At 37.0% G+C, this 7,038-nt stretch overlaps 1 pseudogene; it reads left to right on the top strand.

Annotated features, from left to right (window-relative positions):
- The first annotated feature begins 1,065 nt into the window (after nucleotides 1–1,065).
- On the top strand, nucleotides 1,066–2,176 carry LOC123252154 (annotated as a pseudogene).
- The last annotated feature ends 4,862 nt before the right edge of the window (nucleotides 2,177–7,038 follow it).

Below are 7,038 nucleotides of genomic sequence, written 5' to 3'. Positions count from 1 at the left end.
CTGCACTTTGTGACCTAATGTTATAGAAACAATAAAAATTTATTGCATCAGTAATCAAAAAATTGCTTAAAAGCATTATAATTAGTCAGCTAGGTGGCACAGTGGCTAGAGCACTAGACCTGGAGTTGGGAGGACTTAGGTTCAAATTTGGCCTCAGACACTTTGTAAATGTACGTCCCTGGGCAATTCACTTAACCCTGTTTGCCTAATATTTGCCCTTCTGCCTTAGAGTTGTTAATAAGACAGAAAATAATAACTAAAAAGTTATTCATAGGATGGGTCCATAGGATTTATGAGATGACCAAATGTGAACTGGTCTAATGTATTTTTGACAGCAAAATCTTTTGACCACTCTTTTAAGAATTTATCCATAGATTCTTAAAGCTAAACACATTCTCCTCACAATTGACAAGTTGATATTTAGCACCCACATTCATGGCTGAATGCTTTTCAAGACAAGTTTAATAGACATATTCCCTGCCCTTTAGGAGCAGACAATCTCCATTTTTCTCTCTGGGTGTAATGCAGTGGATTTTGTTCAGTTACAAGAACAATCAGCATTACTGTCATGGATCTTTGTAATTATTTCCATCAGTTCTGCTCTTTTTTAGTTGTTGTCTCATTATTCTAGTCTGAGCTCCCCTTCTATCATGTACAGTACAAATACCAGTAGGCAGAATGCTCAGATAAGGGGCTATTCTGATTAAGTGAACTTATTGATCACCTGAAGTTTGTTATTATTTCAAACTTTGACACTAAAAATATCTTTCCAAAGCTTACGACAGTCCTATCTTTCCACACATGGGAATAGACTTCCTATGTCAATATCATGAATTATTCTATCTTCCCTCCCTTATAGGATCTTAATAGCCTATAAATTAGATATTTAGGTTTCAGTCTTTTCCCTCTTCAATCCATTCTCAATTCAGATACCCAAATTACTGTAAAAAATCTGAACAAGCTGTGAGCTCTTTCACCCAGTGTGCTCTTGTCCCCCCACTGCTTCCAGATGTGGCACCACCTCCTCTCTCTTATGGGTTTAAACTTGCCACTTCTAAGATCCTCATGGATGATGATATTGCTATGCTCATTGTTGACAATGGCACTGGGAATGTGAAAGCTGGCTTTGCCAGAGACAATGCCCCTCAGGCCATCTTCCCTTCCATTGTTGGGTGCCCCAGACATTAAGGTGTGATGGTGAGTATGGGCCAGAAAGACAGCTATGTGGGGGATGAGGTCCAGACCAAGAGACATATTCTGATCCTGAAGTATCCCACTGAACATGGTATTGTCACCAACTGGGATGACATGGAGAAGATCTGGCATTATACTTTCTAGAATGAGCTTCATGTAGCCCATGAAGAGCACCCTGTACTGCTCACAGAAAGCCCCCCATGAACCTCAAAGCCAACAGAGAAAAGATGACACAGATCATGTTTGAGAACTTCAACATGCCAGCTATATACATTGTCATCCAGGCTGTGCTGTCCTTGTATGCCTTTGGTTGTACCATTGGTATTGTGATGGATTCCGGTGATGGTGTCACCCACATTGTGCCCATCTATGAAGGTTATGTCCTTCCCCATGCCATACTCCATCTGGATCTGGCTGACCATGATCTGATGGATTACCTCATGATGATCCTGACTAAGAGAGGGTACAGTTTCACTGCCACAGCTGAGAGGGAAAATGTGCATGACATCAAGGAAAAGCTGTGTCACGTAGACCTCAGCTTCAAGCAGGAGATGGCCACTGCTGCGTCCAGCTCTTCTCTGGTAAAGAGCGATGAGCTCCCTGATGGTCAGGTCATCACCACTGGCAATGAGAGGTTCCAGTGCCCAGAGGCTCTCTTCTAGCCATCTTTCTTAGGCATGGAATCATGTGGAATCTATGAAGCTACCTTCAACTCAATCATGAAGTGTGATGTTCACATCCCTAAGGATGTATATGCCAGTACCATATTATCTGGTGATACCACCATGTATCCAGGCATTGCTGACAGAATGAAGAGATTACAATCTTAGCCCCCAACACAATGGAAATCAAGATCATTGTCCCATCTGAGCGCAAATACTCTGTCTGAATCAGAGGCTTCATCTTTGCCTCCCTCTCCACCTTCCAACAGATGTGGATCAGTAAGCAGGAGTATGCCATATCTGGGTGTTCCAGTGTCTAAGACAAATGCTTCTAAATGGATTGTTGGTGTTTTGTTTGTTTCCTTGTTTGTTTGTTTTTTTTTTTTGTCAAAGGATGTGATTTGATAATTGCCCCCCCCCAAAGAGATGAGATTGGCATGGCTTAATCAATCAATCAATCAATCAGTCAATCAATGAATTTTGGAGCTTTACTCAGGATTTAAAAACTGGAATGGTGAAGGTGATGAGCAGTCTGAAGTTTGTTGGAGGCAAACATCCCCAAAGTTCTACAGTGTGTCTTCAGGACTTTGGTTGTACATTTTTTAAAATAAGTCATTCCAAATATTGTATAATGCACTGTTATAGAGAGTTACTTGCCTCTATGAAGACTGTCCTGCTCTCTCCATGGGAACAGAGCAACTTAACATAAATTCAGACCAGGGAGAGGGGGTGGGGTGGTTGGCCGTAATATTGCTTTATGTATAAATTATGTAATCCTTAAAACAAAACAAAAAATTTTTTTCATATAATTATTAATAGTTATTATTTCTTCTTCTGAAAAATGCTTATTCATATTCTTAGATAATTTGTCAATTGTGGAACGTCTTGTGGAACTAAGTCATTCACAAATGATCTTCTTAAAGTATTTCTGGTACTGTGTACAGTGTTCTCCTGGTTCTGCTTATTTCACTTTTCCTTAGTTCATGTAAGTCTTCCTAGGTTATTTTGAAAGCATCCTGCTTGTCATTTCTTCTTGCACAATAGTATTCCATCACAATCATATATCCCATCTTTTTCATCCATCCCCAAATTGATGAGCATCCCCTCAATCACCAATGCTTTGCTACCACAAAATGAGCTGCTGTAAATATTTTGTACACATATGGCCTTTTCCTTTTTAAAATCTCTTTTGAGTATAGCCCTAGTAGTGGCATTGCTGGGTCAAAAACATCTGCACAGTTTTCTAACCTTTTGGACATAGTTCCAAACTGATCTTAAGACTATTTGGGTCAATTCATAACTCCATCAATGATACATTTTACACATAAGCAAATGGATCTGGGATTTCATTAGTTTTAAGAGAACATCAAGTGTGCAAACTTCACTCTACCCATTCTGACTTGTACACCATTTGCAACTTAGAGTCTTAGTTGTCTGGATGAAATGACAGTAAAGTGACTTGCCCCTATTCACAGGGACTCTGTGACAGTGAGTGGTATTGGACCCAAATCTTGTTTTTGAGGCTGGGTCTCTATTATCTATGCTATGCTGCTGTAGATTTTTAACAAACTTATAGAATAGCATATTCATCAACCTGTCATCTAATAAGCATTTATTTTTTATTTTTTAAACTCTTACTGTGTATTGGTTTATTTATTGTACTTTAAACCAATTACTTATTAATTATACTTTAAACCAATTTTACAATTATTATTATTTATTGTACTTTAAACCAATATTCTGTATGGGTTCCAAGACAGAAGAGAGATAAAGGTTAGACAATGGTCAGAGTCATATAGTTGGGAAGTATCTGAGATCAAATTAGAACACAAGACCTTCCATTTTTCTAGCCCAGGCTCTGTATCCATGGAAACATTTAACTACCCCATAAAAAGTATTTGTTAAGGTCCTTTTATGTGACAAACATTGTACTAGTGCCCTGGAAATACAAAGGAACATGAAATGAAATAGTTTCTATAAAGGAGATCATAATCTATTCAGGGAGGTATATTATATACATTATCTCATTTCAACCTCATCACAACTCACTGAGATAAGAATGGATCAGGAGTTTCTCTTCCCACTTTAAAACTGGGTGATATGAGACAGATAGCCCTTAAGTGTCAAAGTTGAAACTGGAACCCAAATCTTTTAACACCAAGTTCAGTGTGAGCACCGATCTAGGTTGCAAAATGGGGGTCATGTATTATTTTCTCAGTCCTTCTCTGTCTGGTGTGTATAAATACATATACACATAATTTCTGAATGTGGCCAGGAAACTATGGTTTTATTTTATGTGGCATCATAGAACATTACTAACAAGATATCTGAGAGTGTGTGTATACTCTATGGTAGTATGATTCTGGTTGTCCTTATATCAAGGCCAGATGCTTATACTTGGGATGAGACCTCAGCCCTGTCAAAATCTTTGCTTTTTGTCTCTGTAAATTTGATCCTGCTGGCCTGGGCTAATACTACAAGGCATTTAACAGTGTTAATTAAAGATTCCAGCCAAGCAAGATGCTAAGAGTGGGGCTGCCAAAGGCATTCTCCTTTTTGAAAGAGCCAGATTGATTTAGGGGTCTTTAACCAAATGCTCTGTAAGTCCCATGGCCAACAGCTTGGTGCTAGGGAACAGCAAATTGGAAGCTAGAAATCTAGAAACAGAATTGGCTACTCATCATATGGAAGAGCAAGGTGATCTCAGTGGGAATGGAGATTTAAACCCTCAGCTTGAAGCCTAGAAAGCCTCCCAGGCTAAGTTTCTTTCTTTAAAAATATAGTGAATTAACTATCAAATGGCCACGGAGAAGTAAGAAAGGAATTATTTGATGAATGATTTTAAACTTTTCATTGTTTGGGAAGAAGACTTTTGGGTCATGGTAGTCCCCAGAGTGTCCACTTTTTCTAATTGAATGTTCTGTATCTTTAGACTAAAAGACTAAATTCATGAATATCCAGCAACAGAGAAAAATCAAGCAAATTAGTTAGACTTTTGTTGAAACCAAAGACACTAGAAGAAATGGTACATATTACTTTGAGTCAGGAAGACCCGAGTTTAAATTCTATCTCAGACATATACTAGTGTGGCAATGGGTAGGTCATTTAACTTTTCCTATCATCAGTTGCCTCTTTGTAAAATGAGGAAAATAATACCACTTATGATTGTTGTGAGGATCAGAAACACATCTAAAATTCCTTGCAAATATACTATATCAATTTTAATTATTATTAGTTGTGCCAGCTGCCTTCTTTGTCACCTTGTTCATTTGTTTCTAGTTCCATTTTCTCTTTATTCATTATTGGTTTTAGTCTAACCGAAAAAAAAACATTTATTAATCAACTACTATGTTTCAGGCATTATGCTAAGTGCATGGGGATACAATTAATAAAAAGCAAGATAATCTCTGTTTTTGAGGAACTTACAATAAAATAGGAACACACACAAGGAGGCAGGAAAGGCAGGAAGGACCCTTTAGCACTTCTTGAGAAAGAGGAAAGGAGCATCAGGATGTCCTTATCGAGTTGAAAATAGGCAGGTCAGCAGATGCAAAATGGAGTGAGCGGGGTCCAGGTTCTACTCCCTATAAAGGAAGGCTTTGGGAGGAATTTGGTACTCTTCTTTGGAGTCCTCCATTCACATGGGAGGAGAATCTGAGTAAGGTAGTATCAATTAATGTTTGAATAAGCAGCAAGGTGATGAATTCAGAAGTGCTGAGCCTGTCCTAGGAGAGGCATCACTCTTCCATAGAATTGAAATCAGACAAATTAACAGAAGCAAAATGAAACTAGGAAAGAATCATAGAGCTAATTTAGTTCAATTCAAGTTCATATCACACATCTCACCTATTGTAACATCTACAATCAAATAGTCACCCAGCTTTTCCTTACAAAATTCATACAAAATTGCACTATATTTTTCATTATAATTTCACTATATTCTGAAGTTTCCTATTTCAGAATGAAGAGGGGAATATCACAATTAGACAACAAATCTGCTGGAATCCACACAGATCATGGGGGCTGGTATTGTCCAGTGGAAAACTCTGCATTTGGAGTCAATTTGGGATCCTAAGTCTACAACCTATATGTCCTTGGCCAAATCACTTAAGATGAGGTCTCATTTTTTTCTCCTGAGAATTGAAGAGGTTGGATTAAATGATCTCTAAGATTCCTACCAGCCTAGATGTATGATCCTATGTTTAAAAAGTCCTGATCATTTTAAAGAATGTTTCCTTATATTGAATCCAAATGTAATTTCTTATTAGTATCAACCAGCCCTGTCCTTTGGGGCTAAACAGAACAAGTTAAGTTCCTTTTCCATCTGAGGATACTTTGAAATTTGGAAGACAGCTCTATTGTCCACAATAAATGCTTCCTTTTCTATGTGAAATATTTCTGGGTCATTTAATTATCTCCCTTTGTGGTGCTAATTGTACTCAGGATCTACTTTAGTTTTTCAGTCATTCTAAGCATTTAACAACTGGATCTGTATAAAATATAGCAGATACTGTTTGAGTAGCAGAGAATGCAATAGAATTATGGTTTTCCTTTCTCCAGATATTATATTTCTTTTTGTAGAACCTAAGATCCCATTCATTCTGGGCCATCACATCATATTGCAAATTTACACTGAGTTTATGTTCCACTAGGAGGTCTAGGACTTACTTCAAATGATCTATGTCAGCAATCCAGGACCTATGCAGTTTAGTCTATTGATAGCAGGTGCTAGAATTTACAAGTGAACTTATTGAGTTTTGCTGTTATATTTGATCCAACATTCTAGCCCATTCTAGTTCCTATCTTTAGTGGTTTTTAATAAATAATACTTAATGAATAATACTTTTACTTAATAAAAATAAACAATAATTTAAATAAATAATAAATAAACTCTGGAAGATCCTATAGATAGTTACGTTTACCATTATGATTTGCAGCGAGGACTGAGACACAGTTAACTTTTGAATGTTTTGATGTTTATAATAAAAACATGTGGAAATCACTACATATATGCATATATACATATTTGTATTTTTATATATGAGTGAATAATGTTGCAGGTATATATACATTATTCACATATATATGTATAATTTATCTATAGATCTATCTATCTATGGCAAGAGTTAGGGAAAGAAAAAGATTAAAGAAGCTATAGATCTTGTATACTGAAAGAATGATA

The sequence above is a fragment of the Gracilinanus agilis genome, chromosome 6, assembly GCF_016433145.1.
Source record: "Gracilinanus agilis isolate LMUSP501 chromosome 6, AgileGrace, whole genome shotgun sequence".
Lineage (NCBI taxonomy): Eukaryota > Metazoa > Chordata > Mammalia > Didelphimorphia > Didelphidae > Gracilinanus > Gracilinanus agilis.
This window is presented reverse-complemented; position numbering and strand designations above follow the sequence as displayed.